We start from the raw sequence: 21,757 nt of genomic DNA on the forward strand, positions 1-21,757 counted from the left end.
TCGCAAAAGCGTCACACGATGGGAAGGTTGGCGCTTCCCTCCTTACCCATATTTCATCCCTCCTTTTGCCGCTTCTGTGATGGATGTCAGAACCACAACACCCAGCGTCGAAATCGCGAGATTTTTTTTTATGGGTGGCGATTAATGGTTACCCCTTGCCACATGTACTTGGAAGTGCTATCCAACCTAAAAACGTACAACGTCTAACAGCTATAACTATTAGTCTCCAAATGACGTAAATACTGATGTGATGTTGTTCAGTACACGGTCTTCGATCATCACCTGAAATGTGTATGCTTATACCCATTACACCTTGTGTAGATATAAACAGAGTGGGCCATTTTAATCCATGATGGGGAATAACTCGAGATTTTTTTTTTTTTTTTTTTTTTGTTGGTCATCAGTCTACTGACTGGTTTGATGCGGCCCGCCTCGAATTCCTTTCCTGTGCTAACCTCTTCATCTCAGAGTAGCACTTGCAACCTACGTCCTCAACTATTTGCTTGACGTATTCCAATCTCTGTCTTCCTCTACAGTTTTTGCCCTCTACAGCTCCCTCTAGTACCATGGAAGTCATTCCCTCATGCCTTAGCAGATGTCCTATCATCCTGTCCCTTCTCCTTATCAGTGTTTTCCACATATTCCTTTCCTCTCCGATTCTGCGTAGAACCTCATTTCTTACCTTATCAGTCCACCTAATTTTCAACATTCGTCTATATCACCACATCTCAAATGCTTCGATTCTCTTCTGTTCCGGTTTTCCCACAGTCCATGTTTCACTACCATACAATGCTGTACTCCAGACGTACATCCTCAGAAATTTCTTCCTCAAATTAAGGCCGGTATTTGATATTAGTAGACTTCTCTTGGCCAGAAATGCCTTTTTTGCCATAGCGAGTCTGCTTTTGATGTCCTCCTTGCTCCGTCCCTCTTTGGTTATTTTACTGCCTAGGTAGCAGAATTCCTTAACTTCACTGACTTCGTGACCATCAATCCTGATGTTCTCATTTCTACTACTTCTCATTACCTTCGTCTTTCTCCGATGTACTCTCAAACCATACTGTGTACTCATTAGACTGTTCATTCCGTTCAGCAGATCATTTAATTCTTCTTCACTTTCACTCAGGATAGCAATGTCATCAGCGAATCGTATCATTGATATTCTTTCACCTTGTATTTTAATTCCACTCCTGAACCTTTCTTTTATTTCCATCATTGCTTCCTCGATGTACAGATTGAAGAGTAGGGGCGAAAGGCTGCAGCCTTGTCTTACACCCTTCTTAATACGAGCACTTCGTTCTTGATCGTCCACTCTTATTATTCCCTCTTGGTTGTTGTACCCGTCTCTCACTATAGTTTACCCCTACTTTTTTCAGAATCTCGAACAGCTTGCACCATTTTATATTGTCGAATGCTTTTTCCAGGTCGACAAATCCTATGAAAGTGTCTTGATTTTTCTTTAGCCTTGCTTCCATTATTAGCTGTAACGTCAGAATTGCCTCTCTCGTCCCTTTACTTTTCCTAAACCAAACTGATCGTAACCTAGCGCATTCTGAATTTTCTTTTCCATTCTTCTGTATATTATTCTTGTAAGCAGCTTCGATGCATGAGCTGTTGAGCTGATTGTGCGATAATTCTCGCACTTGTCAGCTCTTGCCGTTTTCGGAATTGTGTGGATGATGCTTTTCCGAAAGTTAGATGGTATATCGCCAGACTCATATATTCTTCACACCAACGTGAATAGTCGTTTTGTTGCCACTTCCCCCAATGATTTTAGAAATTCTGATGGAATGTTATCTATCCCTTCTGCCTTATTTGGCCGTAAGTCCTCCAAAGCTCTTTTAAATTCCGATTCTAATACTGGATCCCCTATCTCTTCTAAATCGACTCCTGTTTCTTCTTCTATCACATCAGACAAATCTTCACCCTCATAGAGGCTTTCAATGTATTCTTTCCACCTACCTGCTCTCTCCTCTGCATTTAACAGTGGAATTCCCGTTGCACTCTTAATGTTACCACTGTTGCTTTTAATGTCACCAAAGGTTGTTTTGAATTTCCTGTATGCTGAGTCTGTCCTTCCGACAATCATATCTTTTTCGATGTCTTCACATTTTTCCTGCAGCCATTTCGTCTTAGCTTCCCTGCACTTTCTATTTATTTCATTCCTCAGCGACTTGTATCTCTGTATTCCTGATTTTCCCGGAACATGTTTGTACTTCCTCCTTTCATCAATCAACTAAAGTATTTCTTCTGTTACCCTTGGTTTCTTCGCAGCTACCTTCTTTGTACCTATGTTTTCCTTCCCAACTTCTGTGATGGCCCTTTTTAGAGATGTCCATTCCTCTTCAACTGTATTGCCTACTGCGCTATTCCTTATTGCTGTATCTATAGCGTTAGACAACTTCAAACGTATCTCGTCATTCTTTAGTACTTCCGTATCCCACTTCTTTGCGTATTGATTCTTCCTGACTAATGTCTTGAACTTCAGCCTACTCTCCATCACTACTATATTGTGATCTGAGTCTATATCTGCTCCTGGGTACGCCTTACAATCCAGTATCTCATTTCGGAATCTCTGTCTGACCATGATGTAATCTAATTGAAATCTTCCCGTTTCTCCAGGCCTTTTCCAAGTATACCTCCTCCTCTTGTGATTCTTGAACAGGGTATTCGCTATTACTGGCTGAAACTTGTTACAGAACTCAATTAGTCTTTCTCCTCTTTCATTCCTTGTCCCAAGCCCATATTCTCCTGTAACCTTTTCTTCTACTCCTTCCCCTACAACTGTATTCCAGTCGCCCATGACTATTAGATTTTCGTCCCCCTTTACATACCGCATTAACCTTTCAATATCCTCATACAATTTCGCTATCTGTTCATCTTCAGCTTGCGACGTCGGCATGTATACCTGAACTATCGTTGTCGGTGTTGGTCTGCTGTCGATTCTGGAACAACCCAATCACTGGACTGTTCACAGTAGCACACCCTCTGCCCTACCTTCCTGTTCATAACGAATCCTACACCTGTTATACCATTTTCTGCTGCTGTTGATATTACCCGATACTCATCTGACCAGAAATCCTTCCTTCCACTTCACTTCACTGACCCCTACAATATCTAGATTGAGCCTTTGCATTTCCCTTTTCAAATTTTCTAGTTTCCCTACCACGTTCAAGCTTCTGACATTCCATGCCCCGACTCGTAGAACGTTATCCTTTCGTTGATTATCCAATCTTTTTCTCATGGTAACCTCCCCCTTTGCTGTCCCCTCCCGGTGATCCGAATGGGGGACTATTCCGGAATCTTTTGCCAATGGAGAGATCATCATGACACTTCTTCAATTACAGGCCACATGTCCTGTGGATACACGTTACGTGTCTTTAATGCAGTGGTTTCCATTGCCTTCTTCATCCTCATGTCTTTGATCATTGCTGATTTTTCCGCCTTTAGGGGCAATTTCCCACCCCTAGGACAAGAGAGTGCCCTGAACCTCTATCCGCTCCTCCGCCCTCTTTGACAAGGCCGTTGGCAGAATGAGGCTGACTTTTTATGCCGGAAGTCTTCGGCTGATTATTTATCAAAATTTAGGCAGTGGCGGGGATCGAACCCGGGACCGAAGACGTTTTTGATTATGAATCAAAGACGCTACCCACTTTTTTTTTAATCTGATTTTTTAATCTGATCTTGTCTTCGTTGCATCAACTCGGAGCGGACGTCGTAAGACATCCATTTATGTTCGTTGTTGATCGATTGACTCAGTTTCTTTTTATTACAGAGGGCAGCTAACCCTCTGACAGGACACGCTGAGCTACCGTGCCAGCTTTTTTTAAAAATGGCTCTGAGCACTATGGGACTTAACATCTATGGTCATCAGTCCCCTAGAACTTAGAACTACTTAAACCTAACTAACCTAAGGACATCACACAACACTCAGCCACCACGAGGCAGAGAAAATCCCTGACCCCGCCGGGAATCGAACCCAGGAACCCGGGCGTGGGAAACGAGAACGCTACCGCACGACCACGAGATGCGAGCGACCCCTAGACCACTCGAGATATAGATGAGATACAGCAGAATACTTTACATAAGTTGCAGGGGAAAAGAGGTTCACACATTGCTACTAAGGACATTGAAAGTGATTTGCAAGGTGATTTTGACATTTAAGGTTTCTTTTAAATGGGAGACTTAATATCATTTTTAATGTGTGAAAAGAGGGGCAAATGATAGGTATAAATGATACATTATTCAAAGTCATGGCAAAGTTCAATGAACGTCAAATAGGCAAATCCATTTTCAGTTCCAGGAGGAATTAACTCGGCATAGAGAAGGGATACAGCAAAATACAATGTTAGATACAAATTATAAGGGGCATAAGGGGTCACATATCATTATAAATAACCGTGATATTAAAGGTGATTATCGAAGGTTATTCGATGGTAGAGTTTTGCTTCATGGAAATCTATGTTTGTGGTGTCGAATTTGAGAAGGGCGAAGACAGATTTGAACTGTAAGTTTTAATTAATGCGTTTGTTGCCAAAAATAAATACAGACATCACAAGGTATAAATGCTACTTTGACATTTACAAGACAGAAAAAACATAAACAAAACGTCGATCAATGATTTACATAGAAATCGTTGAGTGAGTCCACTCGCCTCTCATTCCTAAGGGCGCTTGAATTACAGAGTTCCCATGCATTTCACTTTTTACTTGGAAATTAACCACTGAGCATGTGCTGAGACAGACCACATTAGCTTTATTGCATACATTAATCCTCTGTAAGAAATGTATGACAGTGGAAAGCAGGACACCTCGTGGAATGGATGCCATCACCCTTTCTCTTGTTGTTGGATGCTGATCCAAACAAATATATTTTAAATATCCCTGAATCATTGGCAGTCAGATTGGGTGAAGAAGTGGACCATAGAATGGGACCACCACATCCAATCCATTGGTTTGATACTGATCAATTAAAAATATCCTTATGATCTGTGAGTAATGAGATGCTGCACCATCCAATTGCACACATATTATTTGTCTGGTCTCTGAGTCAACATCTTCAACTATCCCAGATAAATGAGCTCTCAATATTTCTAAAAAATTATGTTGGCTTACGTTACCATTAAAAAATAGGGATCAATCAGAGTCGAATATTTTTGTATGTTGTGTGTGTGTGTGTGTGTGTGTGTGTGTGTGTGTGTGTGTTTGAGGTTTACGGGCGCTAAACAGCGGGGTCATCAGCGCCCATTTGTATGTTGTAGGTCATTATATTTTAAGAAAAAAAAATGACATAAGTCACAAGTATCCCTTCAGAATTTCGTGATTTATGTCATTCTTCTGTAGAAAAAATAGCCCAGAACCTACCCAAATATTCTACTATACTGCTTTCTCTCAACTCATTCACCCCAATCTAAGAAAAGGTAAATGAGGAAGGAAATGATCAGTTTGAGGTATCATATATATTTCTTAATTTATTTTATTTCATATTTTTCAGTAGTAAGTGGACACATTCAGCACTCTTTGGGGATGAAAGATGGCTCCAGTGGAGTGGCGAATATGAGTAATAATTTTTAAAAAATTAAATTAAACCAAAAATTCCAAATCATGAAATTCATTGTTATTATTTTTCATATTTTTAGTGTGTCGTTTCTCAGTTTAACTAGGCCACATTCAAAAATTGAAAATCTCAATTAGTTATTAATTTAAAATATCTGTCTGGTAAAAGAATCTTAAATCTGTTATTAAACTCCACAGAAATTTTTCCTCCATATCTAGTGTCAAAATATTTGCTTCCAGTACTATTATACAAGACATTTACTTCTAGCTCACTAATGTTTCTGAACAAACTAGAATTGATTACATTATTGGGCTTCTTGAGTAGGGGCTCCATTCATTCAGTAAAATTTTTTATGAAGAAAATTTAAATTTTAGTTAAAATTTACTACTCAAAACATCATCTTTTTTGTTTTATTTTGTTTTTTGCAGAACTCCCATTTGGTGTGGTGAAACTCTGGATTGGCGTATCCAGAATTTTTTTTTAATTTCTCATTATTTGAGTAGGATTCAACCTATGAAATGTCACTATGAAACAGTTCATGATTTGAACACACTCACCTTATGTGAAGAGCTAACTGTACAATGCATTGTAAGCCACTTTAATTTTATATCTCAAGCAGCATTATTGGAGCAAACAGGAAGTTGCAGTTCTGATATTTAGAGGCAGAAAGCCATCAGTCAGCCCTGATGACCACAACAGCTGCTGCCTGCCAGCTGAAATACATCATTTATTTTATTTCTCAACCAAATACTAACCGATTTGAAAGACTCAAAAAGGTTGTACAATGTGCATGAAAAAGGCTACCCAGAGGAATAATAACAAATAAAATCAGATATCATCTTGTAAGTGACATAATAAATTTTTTCATCTGTCTGTTTTGAAATGCTTTGCAAAGGAAATGTAATTTTTTACCCACTTATAGAACTAAAATTTTTCAGTTAATGGCCTGAGCTGTGCATGATATTCTTCTTGCCATTCATAATTACATAACCAATGGTATCTGTAGGAATTTTATCATTAAGGTCTTAAACAATATTTCATTGTTGTTTTTTATGTCAACTACATAATTTTTATGATTCGTATTTCTAACATAAATTGGATAATTCTTTATGAAATTTTATGGATTTATATCAGCATCACATTTCAGATGTGTAACTTGTTTAAAATCTAGAAAATAATTGTAAAACTTGATATAATTATTTAGTGGATCTAATTTCCATGTCTCGTGGAAACACTTCATTTCTTTCATTCTTGAGATTGTATCTAGCTTAACATGATCAAATAATGATAAATATATCAACTGATTAATTTTTCACTTTGTCTGAAATGTAATGAATACAAAGTAAGGCATTTAAAATTCTGCTGAATTATAGAAATTGTTAATGTATAATTCAGTGCAGTACCTTCCATAGTTTGCAGTACATCATCAAAAGATATCAGAATTTTTGGATTTTTCAAGACATTCTATTTGTTAAAGCTCATAGCTGGGTTTGTATTGAAATCCATATATTCTACCTCCATTTGGATGAGTATCTTTTATTTCAATTCCAGCATCACTTTGATTAGACCATCTAAGAATAGCAGCTCCACGTAAAAATTGCAGGGTGATGGTACTCTAACATGAACTTTTAAAATCTGTGAAAATTCCACCAAGCATTGTGGGTGGATAAAGTACCTCATTTTCCTTGCTCTTCAGTTTTCTGTTGTTAAGTATATGACTTTCCTTACGTATTTTATCAGAAAGAGATGATAGTGAAACACAACGACCTTCAATTCCGCACAGAACACTATTTCCTTTTTTAATGTCTGTAAAATCATGTAGCATTGCCACATAATTATCGATGAAATTTTATTGGGGTTTCTGTCATATGCTGGGTAATCTCTTCCATAAGTTTAACAGTTCTAAATGTCATGAAGAATTGAGTATGATTAAGATGAAGCCATCCATCCCCTATATGGATATTAATTTCACTATCATTGTTAGGAACATTTGGGTTATGTTTACTTTTCTAATTCAAAGGGAATCAGTGAAACTGAAAGTTTTCACTCTTGTTCGTTTAATAAGGACAAAATATTATCAGATCATTTTAAAGCATCTGTTACACAAGCATCTTGAATGCAACTAAATTATCATTTTCATCAGTTATAGTTATTCCTAATTCCTGAATAATATCAAAAACTGAAATGTATGAACCATGGACCTTGCCGTTGGTGGGAAGGCTTGCATGCCTCAACGATACAGATAGCCGTACTGTAGGTGCAACAACAACGGAGGGGTATCTCTTGAGAGGCCAGACAAATGTGTGGTTCCTGAAGAGGGGCAGCAGCTTTTCAGTAGTTGCAGGGGCAACAGTCTGGATGATTGACTAATCTGGCCTTGTAACATTAACCAAAACAGCCTTGCTGTTGTGGTGCTGCGGACGGCTGAAAGCAAGGGGAAACTATGGCTGTAATTTTTCCCAAGGGCATGCAGCTTTACTGTATGGTTAAATGATGATGGCGTCCTCTTGGGTAAAATATTACGGAGGTAAAATATTCCCCCATTCAGATCTCCGGGCGTGGCTACTCAAGAGGATGTCATTATCAGGATAAAGGCAACTGGCATTCTACGGATTGGAGCGTGGAATGTCAGATCCCTTAATCGGGAAAGTAGGTTAGAAAATTTGAAAAGGGAAATGGATAGGTTAAAGTTAGATATATTGGGAATTAGTGAAGTCCAGTGGCAGGAGCAACAAGAGTTCTGGTCAGGTGAATACAGGGTTCTAAATACAAAATCAAATAGGGGTATTGCAGGGGTAGGTTTAATAATGAATAAAAAAATAAGAGTGCGGGAAAGCTACTACAAACAGCATAGTGAACGTATTATATTGGCCAAGATAGACACGAAGCCCATGCCCACTACAGTAGTTCAAGTTTACATGCCAACTACCTCTGCAGATGACGAAGAAATTGAAGAAATGTATGATGAGATAAAAGAAATTATTCAGGTAGTGAAGGGAGACGAAAATTTAATAGTCATGGGTGACTGGAATTCGACAGTAGGAAAAGGGAGAGAAGGAAACATAGTAGATGAATATGGATTGGGGCTAAGAAATGAAAGAGGAGGCCATCTGTTAGAATTTTGCACAGAGCATAACTTAATCATAGCTAACACTTGGTTCAAGAATCATAAAAGAAGGTTTTATACATGGAAGAATCCTGGAGATACTAAAAGGTATCAATAGGTTATATAATGGTAAGACCGAGATTTAGGAACCAGGTTTTAAATTGTAGGACATTTCCAGGGACAGATGTGGACTCTGACCACAATCTATTGGTTATGAACTGTAGATTAAAACTGAAGAAATTGCAAAAAGGTGGGAATTTAAGGAGATGACACCTGGATAAACTAACTAAACCAGAAGTTGTACAGAGTTTCAGGGAGAGCATAATGGAACAATTGACAGGAATGGGGGAAAGAAATACAGTAGAAGAAGAGTGGGTAGCTTTGAGGGATGAAGTAGTGAAGGCAACAGAGGATCAAGTAGATCAAAAGAAGACGGCTAGTAGAAATCCTTGGGTGACAGAAGAAACACTGAATTTAATTGATGAAAGGAGAAAATACAAAACTGCAGTAAATGAAGCAAGCAAAGAGGAATACAAACGTCTCCAAAATGAGATCGACGGGAAGTGCAAAATGGCTAAGCAGGCGTTGGCTAGAGGACAAATGTAAGGATGTGGAGGCTTATCTCACTAGGGGTAAGATAGATACAGCCTACAAGAAAATTAAAGAGACCTTTGGAGAAAAGAGAGCCACTCGTATGAATATTAAGAGCTCAGATGAAAACCCAGTTCTAAGCAAAGAGGGGAAAGCAGGAAGGTGGGAGTATATAGAGGGTCTATATAAGGGCGATGTACTTGAGGACAATATTATGGAAATGGAAGAGGATGTAGATGATGTTAATGTGGGAGATACGATACTGCGTGAAGAGTTTGACAGAGCACTGAAAGACCTGAGTCAAAATAACGCCCCGGGAGTAGACAACATTCCTTTAGAACTACTGACGGCCTTGGGAGAGCCAGTCCTGACAAAACTCTACGATCTGGTGAGCAAGATGTATGACACAGGCGAAATACCCTCGGACTTCAAGAAGAATATAGTAATTCCAATCCCAAAGAAAGCAGGTGTTGACAGATGTGAAAATGACCGAACTATCAGTTTAATAAGTCACAGCTGCAAAATACTAATACGAATTATTTACAGGTGAATGGAAAAACTGGTAGAAGCCGACCTCGGGGAAGATCAGTTTGGATGCCGTAGAAATGTTGGAACACGTGAGGCAATACTGACCTTACGACTTATCTTAGAAGAAAGATTATGGAAAGGCAAACCTACGTTTCTAGCATTTTTTTGTAGACTTAGAGAAAGCTTTTGACAATGTTGACTGGAATAGTCTCTTTCAAATTCTAAAGGTGGCAGGGGTAAAATACTGGGAGTGAAAGGCTATTTACAATTTGTACAGAAACCAGATGGCAGTTATAACAGTCGAGGGGCATGAAAGGGAAGCAGTGGTTCGGAAGGGAGTGAGACAGGGCTGTAGCCTCTCACCGATGTTATTCAATCTGTATATTGAGCAAGCAGTAAAGGAAACAAAAGAAAAATTTGGAGTAGGTATTAAAGTCCAGGGAGAACAAATAAAAACTTTGAGGTTCGCCGATGACATTGTAATTCTGTCAGAGACAGCAAAGGACTTGGAAGAGCAGTTGAATGGAATGGACAGTGTCTTGAATGGAGGATATAAGACGAACATCAACAAAAGCAAAACAATGATAATGGAATGTAGTCGAATTAAGTCGGGTGATGCTGAGGGAATTAGATTAGGAAATGAGACACTTGAAGTAGTAAAGGAGTTCTGCTATTTGGGGAGCAAAATAACTGATGATGGTCAAAGTAGAGAGGATATAAAAAGTACACTGGCAATGGCAAGGAAAGCGTTGCTGAAGAAGAGAAATTTGTTAACATCGAGTATAGATTTAAGTGTCAGGAAGTCGTTTCTGAAAGTATTTGTATGGCGTGTAGCCATGTATGGAAGTGAAACGTGGACAATAAATAGTTTGGACAAGAAGAGAATAGAAGCTTTCGAAATGTGGTGCTACAGAAGAATGTTGAAGATTAGGTGGGTAGATCACGTAACTAATGAGGAGGTATTGAATAGAATTGGGGAGAAGAGAAGTTTGTGGCACAACTTGACTAGAAGAAGGGACCTGTTGGTAGGACATGTCCTGAGGCATCAAGGGATCACAAATTTAGCATTGGAGGGCAGCGTGGAGGGTAAAAATCGTAGAGGGAGACCAAGAGATGAATACACTAAGCAGATTCAGAAGGATGTAGGTTGCAGTAGGTACTGGGAGATGAAGGAGCATACACAGGATAGGGTGGCATGGAGAGCTGCATCAAACCAGTCTCAGGACTAAAGACCACAACAACAACAACAACAACAACAACATACAGGATAATGTGGTTCATAAATTAGCTGTCTACCAAACTCTGAACTGTGCTTGAATGAAGCAATAATATTAGTTTCTCAATGAAATTGATCAGTATGTTTCAGAAACATTCCATCAGCTAGTTGAAAATTTATGTTTTTAATGTGAATAGCATAATTTTAGGAACATCATTAACAACAGTCTTTTCATGACAAAAATAATATGGCCAAAAATCCAAGAACAATTCAAAAAATACTATCATTTTTATCCATTTACAATTTAACATAACATTTAATAATGACTGTTTAAAATTTCATTTGCCTTAATCTGGATATTATTTTTTGGAATGAATAAATTTTTGTAAGCTTTTCAAAATATATTTACCAACAGTAATTTCTGTCGTCTCCCCATAAAAAAAAACAGCTTATTATTTTTCGATGTAACATTTAGAGTTAAAAATGTATAAAAACCAACTAGTGGCACATAACTATAGATGTCTCATATAGGTATATTCAATCTTTTTTTTAGAACAGAAGACTTACCACTCAGCTGAATAGGTGGCTCATTTACTAGTAATAAAAATATTATTAATTGCATGAAAACTGATTGGGAACCAAAACTCAGAATTACAGAGCATAAATCAAAGAATAGCATGGAACACACTTGACTAATTCTACTCAAAAATGTGCAATAATAGGACCAAGGAGCAGTGGAAAAACATTAATTATTGACAGTTACGTTCTAGTTCTGGGATGGGTGAAAGATGCTGCCCAGAAGGACGTAAGAACTACATACCATGACATGCAACGACGTGTTGCTGCATCCTGCTCGGACATCTCACTTGAAATGGAAGCATGAGTGCAGCAGTCATTCCTTATCAGACTGCGAGCGTGTACTGCCGCTGCCGGTGATAATTTTTAACACAATCTGTGATGGTCAGTTGCCTCGTTACTGGGCAGAATTAATATAACTAGTTCTTTAGTGTGTCGTACTACAAGTATTGTACAACGTCAGTGTGGGAACTTCTCAAAATAAAATATCTCGTAAACGACACCCACTGGAACCCTGCAACAAAAACCACTGACATTCTAATTTACGGTACTTTCAGTTTGTTAATGTCAATGTCAATGTTTGCACAAAAAGTACACATTCTAAGTATTACTATAATATGTTGATTGGTTAACAATACGATCCCCTAACTACCAATCCATTGCACTTTCCACTTAAGCAATATATGCGATATTTGTGGTGCAGGTCTTAGATGATTCATCCTATGTGATGGAGAGGGGGCTGCTAGTTATTTTCAGTTGCCCCAATAAATTATTTTTGTGGTTTAGAGCATGCAGGCATTGTATACAGCGTCCTCGGAATCAGAACTTCTGTGATGCCCTGGACGAGAGTCTCTGCGGCACAGGAGAGACTGGATCCCCAGCATCAGCAGCAGAGACTTGGTCTCGTGCAACCTCAAAATAGACATTCAAGTGGCTACACCTGACAACCAGGAAAGTATCTTCAGTATGAAGCCTAAAACCAAGGTATTTTATACTAAGGAGAGTCTGCCTCACAAGGTTCTATAACATTTGCTCTGGCCATTTACTGCCATATTACTGGGTGACACGCGGCAGACGGACGGTTTTGAACTGCGTAGTACTGAGGGCGCGGTAGTGGGAGGTGGTCGTGGTGGGGATAGTTCTGATCCACACAAGACGCCATTTCATTTACTCCGTCACTATGGAGCAGTGCAACTTGCAACGTCGAGTATTTGTCTATGACAGTTTCGTGAAAAGTGGTGAGTCTGTTATTGCTACGCAGCGATTGTTGTTTAATGGAGCTGTTCCGAGCCGTTACACAATCCTTAGATGGGCGGAAAACTTCAGATAAACTGGAAACATACTGGATAAGAAGCATCCTGGCCCAAGACGTAGAGTAACGACACCAGAAAATGTTGAAAGGGTAAGGCAAGCGGCTGTCAGAAGCCCAGGACGGTCAGCTAGACGTCATGCTAGTCAGTTATGAATCAATCGTGAATCGGTTAGACGAATTTTATATAAAGAACTAAAATTCCATCCCTACAAAATGCTCATTGACCAACAACTTAAGGAAACTGATTTTGCTGTACGAGAAGACTTTGCTTACAGAATGCAAGTGATTTTGGGATCGAATGAAAATGAAATTTATTGATGAGCGATGAAGCTCATTTTCATTTAAACGGGACCGTAAATAAGTAAAATCTACGTTACTAGGCTCCAGACCATCCGCGCCTTATCCACCAGCATCCTCTACACTCAGAGAAAGCAAGTCTGGTATGCTCTTGGCTCTGCTGGCATTATTGGACCTTATTTTTTTGAAGAGAACGAGGCCACAGGTACTGTTAGCCGGGTTATCTCACGTTTTGGCAATGTTCCTTAGCCTCCCAGTACTCCCGACTTGTCAGTATGTGACTTTTTCCTGTGGGGCCCTTAAGAACTGTGTCTATAACCACAAACCACGAAATTCGGACTAGTTGAAGAATGTAATAATGCAATAAATTGCTGCCATCCCTGTAGAGATTTTAGTCCGTGTGCTGGAGGATTTTGAGAAGAGACTTGAGTCCTGCATTCGAAATGATGGACATCACCTCGGCGACATTGTTTTTCACAAATAACTTTGTTAACTAAAATGGCAAATAATGAGCTTTGATTTTGTGTAAATAGACATGCATTAATTTTTAAGTCGGCTGAGTATTATTTCATTTAAAACTGTCCGTCTCCCGTGTGTCACCCTGTATTTGACAGCTGTGTCGATTGTAGGCACATTAGAGTCACGATAAGGATCTTTAGCTCGTGGCGTTGGTGCCATCTGAAGGCCGTTTCGGGAGCGGTGTCTGGAGGATAAAGTGAGAGGGCAGTATGTTATGAGGCGGAGAGCTGAAAGAGTTCCGCAAGGAATAATAACGCTGGCCTGGATTAGTAGAAGTGATTACAGGAAGTATGCTATGGCTTCGCTGTGTTCTGTACTTGGTGGTTGGTTGGTACTAGACTCTGCATGGCTGGCTAGTGGTTACTAAACGAGAAGTAACTAGATTCGGTGGTGGATTACATCAGAGCAACCACATTGCCAGAAAGGGAATTGTTTCCTAATGAAACCACGGCAGTGTTTAAAGTGCTTGTCTTAGCTAAACTGTACTTCTGTACTCTCTTCCCATTTCGTGATTATAGTTGTTGCATTTGAACTTACCTGAGTAATTCTTTCGTTCCGTTAAAGAAGCTACTGAAACAGAGTTCGAAGGTGGAGTACCTTTTTGACACTGATGTCTGAACATCGTGTCACTGTGCATTGTTGGTAGTCATGTCCAAGTCACCGAATTGAAAAAGTCCTAGATTAGCATATAATTTCACTCTCAGGTGTAGTGTTTTACTGACTTAATATTATGGACCACAGAGACATCCAGGAAGGATGAGGAAAGAGTTGTAAATCATCTTAAGAAATATTTTACCATTGTTACTCTTGTGAATATTGTGATTTCTGTAATCGGGTTGGCAAAATAGTTCAGAAGTTAAGTGAAATTTTGTTCGTCACTAACTTCATGGGGTATAATTTTAAATTATTTTGTTTTCTGAGTTGTAACAAAATACTAGCTTGTCCAGTGTGCGTTGGTGTATACCTTATTGACCATACTGATAATTTAAAATTCAAAATTTGAAAAGGTTTTCAAACACCAATACGAGTCATAAAATTGACTCACTGATAAATTATTCGTTTAACGACCTATTTCGAGGTGATAACTCATCATCAGGCTACAGTTGCATTACAAAGACATTTAACATAAGTGTATACAGATATTAAAGTTTCTTTACGTGACTGCTGATAGCCATCTTGTTCTATGCACTGCTGATTTGTTTTGTGTAAGCGTCGCCCTAGTGAAGTTTGTGAACAACGGCGAAGAAGTGCAGGAAAGCCATGGAAATAGCGATACCTCAGCACATCGCAGGAAGACTCACACGCCACGAGAACAAAGATGATCACAGCAGTCATGTAAACGAATTTTAGTATCTGTATACACTTATGTTAACTGCCATTGTTAAGCCACTGTAGGCTGACGATGACGTATCACCTTAAAACATGTCGCTAAATAAGTAATTTAGTAGTCAACAAATTTTGTGACTGGTAGCGGTATTTTAAAACGTTTTCATATTTTCGAAACAGTCATGGTCGGTTAATGGTCAATATGGATTCACATGATTGAAAATCTCTTGCTGTTACCTGGACAGTAATTTTGAGAGCTATTGGTTTATTATAGCGACTCGTTCTGACGAAATATAACAGGCACTGGTACAAAATTGGTAAGATAGTGACTGAATTGTTGTTTGGTGAATGCTAATATTTGTTACGTTTCAGAGACTGCAGTTATTATGTGATATGTTGTAATGACCGCACCGAACTGATGCATTAAAATTTGTAGCCTATGGATATAATCTAAGAAACCCTCAGCGCCATTTGTTATACTATCGTGGTTGTACAAACTGTATACCACTTTCACTGGGCTGAAGAGCCCGTTTGCTTAAGATTCTTTTATTAACTATTGCATTTCCTTTAATTGCATAGTTGTCGCTGATTTTATCATTTATTACTCTTAATCATTCATTCTTAAAATCATTTATTAACTGTCTGTATTTTCTTTTTAAATTGTGAAATTTTTGGTCTCACCTTTGGCCAGATAAACATCATTTTTAAAAAATTGTTTTATTTTATTAAATTGATTTTCTTAATTAAAAATGGTCTGAAATTGCCGTTCTGCATGTTATTGACGAAGACCTCGCTCCACGTAGCCCAGACTTAAACGGCTTAGAATCTTTTATGTGCCAATCGAGTTATTTAATAGCAATTTTCATAGCTGTTAAGTAACACCTTTCCCCTCTGCTAAAAGAAACATACTCAGTCCCTTAGAAAAATGTCCTCTGCAAGAATTCTTGTGTATGTTGAGCTACGTTTAGTTTTTGCGACATCCCGTGAGGTTCACATGCAATGGAGAACAAATTTTCTAGATTAAATCCGTGTGTTGGACCGAGAATCGAAATCGGGACCTTTGGCTTTAGCGGGCACGTGCTCTACCGCGGAGCAAGCCAAGGACGACACACTGTCCCTCGTCATAGCTTTACTTCCGTCATTACCTCCTGAAGCCTGGGAGTTAAGAGTGAAGTACTGGCGGAAGTAAAGCTTTGAGGAGCTCTCGTCAGTTGTGCCTCGCTAGATCAGTGGCAGAGCACGTGTCCATGAAAGGCAAAGGTCCCGAGTCGGAGTCTCTATTCGGCACAAACTTTTAACCTGCCAGGTAGTTTGGTTCAAATGGCTCTGAGCACTATGGGACTTAACAGCTGTGGTCATCAGTCCCCTAGAACTTAGAACTACTTAAACCTAACTAACCTAAGGACATCACACACATCCATGCCCGAAGCAGGATTCGAACCTGCGACCGTAGCGGTCACGCGGTTCCAGACCGTAGCGCCTAGAACCGCACGGCCTCTCCGGCCGGCGCCAGGTAGTTTCCTGTTAGCGCAGCACTCCGCTGCAGAATGAAAATTTCGTTCTGGAAATTTTTCAGTGTCTTCGACGTATACGGAGCCCTCCTGGCATAGTATCGTCAAACGACCATCCCTGTCTCATTTCCATCGTACAGGCAGCTAGACTGTAACTAACTGTACTCATTATTTGATCCATGCAAAGTTGTGTGATGTCCTTTTGTCATAGGTAAACATTCCCAGTATCACAGAACAATGCTTCCGCAGGTAGAAGTCAATGAAGAAACGAGATATATAGAAGTAAAATGTTTAACAGCCAAGATGGCCGATTATAACTTTATTTTTGATGACCGGTGTCGCCAAATCTGATTTGACATTATTTGATGTGATGTAAATACATCTCATGTACAGTACAGTAAATCATGACAAGTTATTACACGTCATTCCAGGAACATGCAGAAGGTGGTACATCAGTATGTCACTAATGAAACAAGATTTACAGTACATAATATACCATGTATATTGCGCCGATTGCACTAGCTCATGACCACACAATAGATCTACATCCACATCTACATGGTTACTCCTCAAATCACATTTAAGTGCCTGGCAGTGGCTTCATCGAACCACCTTCACAATTTTCTATTATTCCATTCTCGTATAGCGCTCGGAAAGATTGAACACCTATATCTTTCCATACGAGCTCTGATTTCCTTATTTTATCGTGGTGATCGTTCCGCCCTATGTAGGTCGGTGTCAGCAAAATATTTTCGCATTCGTGAGAAGATTCCGTCGCAACGAAAAACACCTTTCTTTTAATGATTTCCAGACCAAATCCTGTATCATTTCTGTGACGCTCCCTCCCATATTTCACGATAATACAAAACGTGCTGCCTTTCTTTGAACTTTTTCGATATACTCCGTCAGTCCTACCTGGTAAGGATCCCACACCGCACAGCAGTATTCCAAAAGAGGACGGATAACCGTAGTGCAGGCAGTCTCCTTAGTAGGTCTCTTAAGTTTTCTAAGTGTTCTGCCAAGAAAACACACCCTTTGGTCAGCCTTCCCCACAACATTTTCTATGCGATCTTTCCAATTTAAATTTTTCATAATTGTAATACGTAAGTATTTAGTTGAATTTACGGCTTTTAGATTAGACTGATTTATCGTGTAACTGAAGTTTAACGAGTTCCTTTTAGCACTCATGTGGATGACCTCACACTTTTCGTTATTTAGGGTCAACGGCCACTTTTCGCAACATTCAGATATTTTTTCTAAATCGTTTTGGAGTTCGTTTTGATCTGATGACTTTATAACCGATAAAAGACAGTGTCATCTGCAGCATCCTAAGGCGGCTGCTCAGATTGTCTGCCAAATCGTTTATACAGATGAGGAACAGCAAAGGGCCTATAACACTACCTTGGGGAACGCCAGACATCACTTCTGTTTTACTCAATGACTTTCCGTCAATTACTGCGAACTGTGACCTCTCTGACAGGAAATCGCAAATACATTCACATAACTGAGACGATATTCCACAAGACTCCTTTCATCTGTTGTGTGAATGTAACCTCCGTTAGTCGCAAGTCTTGTTTTATTATTGACATGTCGATGTATCATGTTCAGCATCTTCCTGAAATGAAGTGTCAGGAACTGCACGATATGTTGTACGTATTACCGACATGTATTGAGATATTTCTTCATAAGACCAGATAATGACAACTTAGATATTCCGAAGCCGGTCATCATAAATAAAATTATAATCAGCCATCTTGAATGTTAAACTTTTTTACTCCTGCATTTAATATTACATTACATCGCCAATATAGCTGAATTGTGTCAAGCATATATAATGTAGGCACATTTTGGGCGAGAGTTTGTAGAGGGTGAGGTGGTTCTAACGTAGGCATGCAGATGCAGAGGCGGTGGTTCGGCAGCCGCCAGTGGCCGTGTCGAGGCGTGAGCGGGGTGTCGGCGCCTGTTGAAATGTTTAGGTGCGGCAGCGCCCTGCCGTGACGGAATAATTCAGCCACGCCCGGCTACTGCTCTGACTGCGGCTGTTGCGCCCAGCCGAGGTGCGGCCGCAGCTGCAGTCTCGTCCCTCTTCCCGAGCAGTTCCTTGCGCCACTTTTCATATGACATTACGTGCTACATGTAAGTACCACAAAACCAGAGGTAGCGAGTAAAGCAAGTCAGAGAAGGTACCCGCCAATTCCAATGTAGCGTTAGTTACACTACCGGCCATTAAAATTGCTACACCAAGAAGAAATGCAGATGATAAACGGCTATTCATAGGACAAATATATTATACTGGTACTGACATGTGACTACATTTTCATTCAATTTGGGCGCATAGAGCCTGAGAAATCAGTACCCAGAACAACCACCTCTGGCAGTAATAACGGCCTTGATACGCCTGAGCATTGAGTCAAACAGAGCTTGGATGGCGTGTACAGGTACAGCTGCCCATGCAGCTTCAACACGATACCACAGTTCATCAAGAGTAGTGACTGGCGTATTGTGACGAGCCAGTTGCTCGGCCACCATTGAGTAGACGTTTTCAATTGATGAGAGATGTGGAGAACGTGCTGGCCAGGGCAGCAGTCGAACATTTCCTGTATCCAGAAAGCCCCGTACAGAACCTGCAACATGCGGTCGTGCATTATTCTGCTGAAATGTAGGGTTTCGCAGGGATCGAATGAAGGGTAGAGCCAGGGGTCGTAACACATCTGAAATGTAGCGTCCACTGTTCAAAGTGCCGTCAATGCGAACAAGTGGTGGACGAGACGTGTAACCAATGGCTCCCTATACCATCACGCCGGCTGGTAAGCCAGTATGGCGATGATGAATACACGCTTCCGATGTGCGTTCACCGCGATGTCGCCAAACACGGATGCGACCATCATGATGCTGTAAACAGAACCTGGATTCATCCGAAAAAATGACGTTATGCCATTCGTGCACCCAGGTTCGTCGTTCAGTACACCATCGCAGGCGCTCCTGTCTGTGATGCAGCGTCAAGGGTAGCCGCAGCCATGGTATCCGAGCTGATAGTCCATGCTACTGCAAACGTCGTCGAACTGTTCGTGCAGATGGTTGTTGTCTTGCAAACGTCCCCATCTGTTGATTCAGGGATCGAGACGTGGCAGCACGATCTGTTACAGCCGTGCGGATAAGATGCCCGTCATCTCGACTGCTAGTGATACGAGGCCGTTGTGGTTCGAGCACGACGTTCCGTATTACCCTCCTGATCCCAATGATTCCATATTCTGCTAACAGTCATTGGATCTCGATCAACACGAGCAGCAATGTCGCGATAGGACAAACCGCAATCGCGATAGGCTACAATCAGACCTTTATGAAAGTCGGAAACGTGATGGTACGCATTTCTCCGCCTTACAAGAGGCATCACAACAATGTTTCACCAGGCAACATCTGTCAACTGCTGTTTGTGTATGAGAAATCGGTTGGAAACTTTCCTCAAGTCAGCACGTTGTAGGTGTCGCCACCGGCGCCAACCTTGTGTGAATCCTCTGAAAAGCTAATCATTTGCATATCACAGCATCGTCTTCCTGTCGGATAAATTTCGCGTCTGTAGCACGCCATCTTCGTGGTGTAGCAATTTTAATGGCCAGTAGTGTAGTTCCTTCGAATTTTGTTATGTGCAAAAACTTAAAGTTTTTAAAACAAAGCAAATGTTATTAACGTTCTGCATCGTTGTTCTTTGCATCTACGTATTTACTTGTCTACCTAGCACCCAGGGAAAGAGCACATTCTTCCCATCGAGAGACTAGTTTGTTGATACCGCTATTGTATAATGTTTATCTTCGTTGACAGCGCCACAACCTCACCTCTGCTTGCATCGCTTCACCACTGACAGGTTCGAAGTCGTTCTTTGAATTTTGGGAACAGATGAAGATAGGGTTGGACCAAATCGGGACTGTATGGAGGATGATCGATGGCAGTGAACCGAAGGTGTCGGATTGTTGCAGATGCCGCAGTGCTCATGTGTGGTTTGCTGTTGTCATGTTGAAGGAGAAGGCGCTCCATATGTGGACGAACACTTCGAATTCGAAACTCTATAACGGCATGCTGTTTCTCGCACGCCGACATACAGTAGCTATGATACACACCGCCATGTTACACGGCACAATTCGAAGCCCTCCAGCAGTTTGTTTTATTTAAAGAGTATTACGAGTTTTCAGGAACAAAGTCCGGAAGCATTACTTTTCATCACGACCTCGCACTACGAGGGACGTCCTATAAATAAATTTCCCTATCTTATGAAGAAACATTACATACAATTTACTGTAGTGAAATAATTTTATTGACATTTTACAGTTCTTCTCTTAGTTTTCTACATAGTCAACACATTTTGCAAGCATATTTGGTATCGTGATACAATTGTTCTAACCCAGGGTTCTGTGCTCTCAACCAGTTGTTCACTGTTGGTGTGACTTCATCGTTGGTGTCGAAGTGCTCACCTCCAAGATGGACTGTGTTTTGGGGAACATCCGAAAACCGCTTGGGGTAAGATGTGGTGAATATCGGCGATGCAGGAACAGTTCCCAGTCGAATCTTACGAGCTCTGCGTGTGGCATTCGAGTTGCATGAGGTCGGGTATTGTCATGAAGGATGAGAACCTTGTGAGACTAAAGTACAGAATTATTCCTTTTGATGGCACATCACAGATTTCTCAAGACGAACACAGGACAAAAAATGGGTGAAAAAGCATGGCGACTATGTAGAAAAGTAAGAGGAGCATTGTACAATGCCAATAAAATTATTCCAGCGTGATAAACTGTTCGTAATTTATTTACTGGACTCTCCTCCTACTATTTAAGAGATGCCTACGCAGGTCTGAAAGTTCTAAGTTTAACGTAGGTTACACGAGGAAGGAAGGAAGGAAGGAAGATTAGAGTCTAACGACCCGGCGACAACGAGGTTATTAGAGACGAAGAATAAGTTCGGAGAACTGAAGGATGAGGAAGGAAACCGACTGTGTTCGTTTCAAAGGAACCACTCCAGCATTTGTCTTTAACGATTTAGAGAAGTAATGGAAAATCTAAATCTGGATGGCTGGATGGGGATCTGAGCCGCCATCCTCCTGAAAGCGTAGGCCGTGTAAGGTAATGGATGAAGAATTAAAGTGGGTAAAAAAAAAAAACATGTGGATAGAAACGTCTTTATACAGTACACTTCACAACAATTAAGATTTTTCAGGACTGGTGTTGCAG

Source organism: Schistocerca serialis, chromosome 5, assembly GCF_023864345.2.
Source record: "Schistocerca serialis cubense isolate TAMUIC-IGC-003099 chromosome 5, iqSchSeri2.2, whole genome shotgun sequence".
Taxonomy (NCBI): domain Eukaryota; kingdom Metazoa; phylum Arthropoda; class Insecta; order Orthoptera; family Acrididae; genus Schistocerca; species Schistocerca serialis.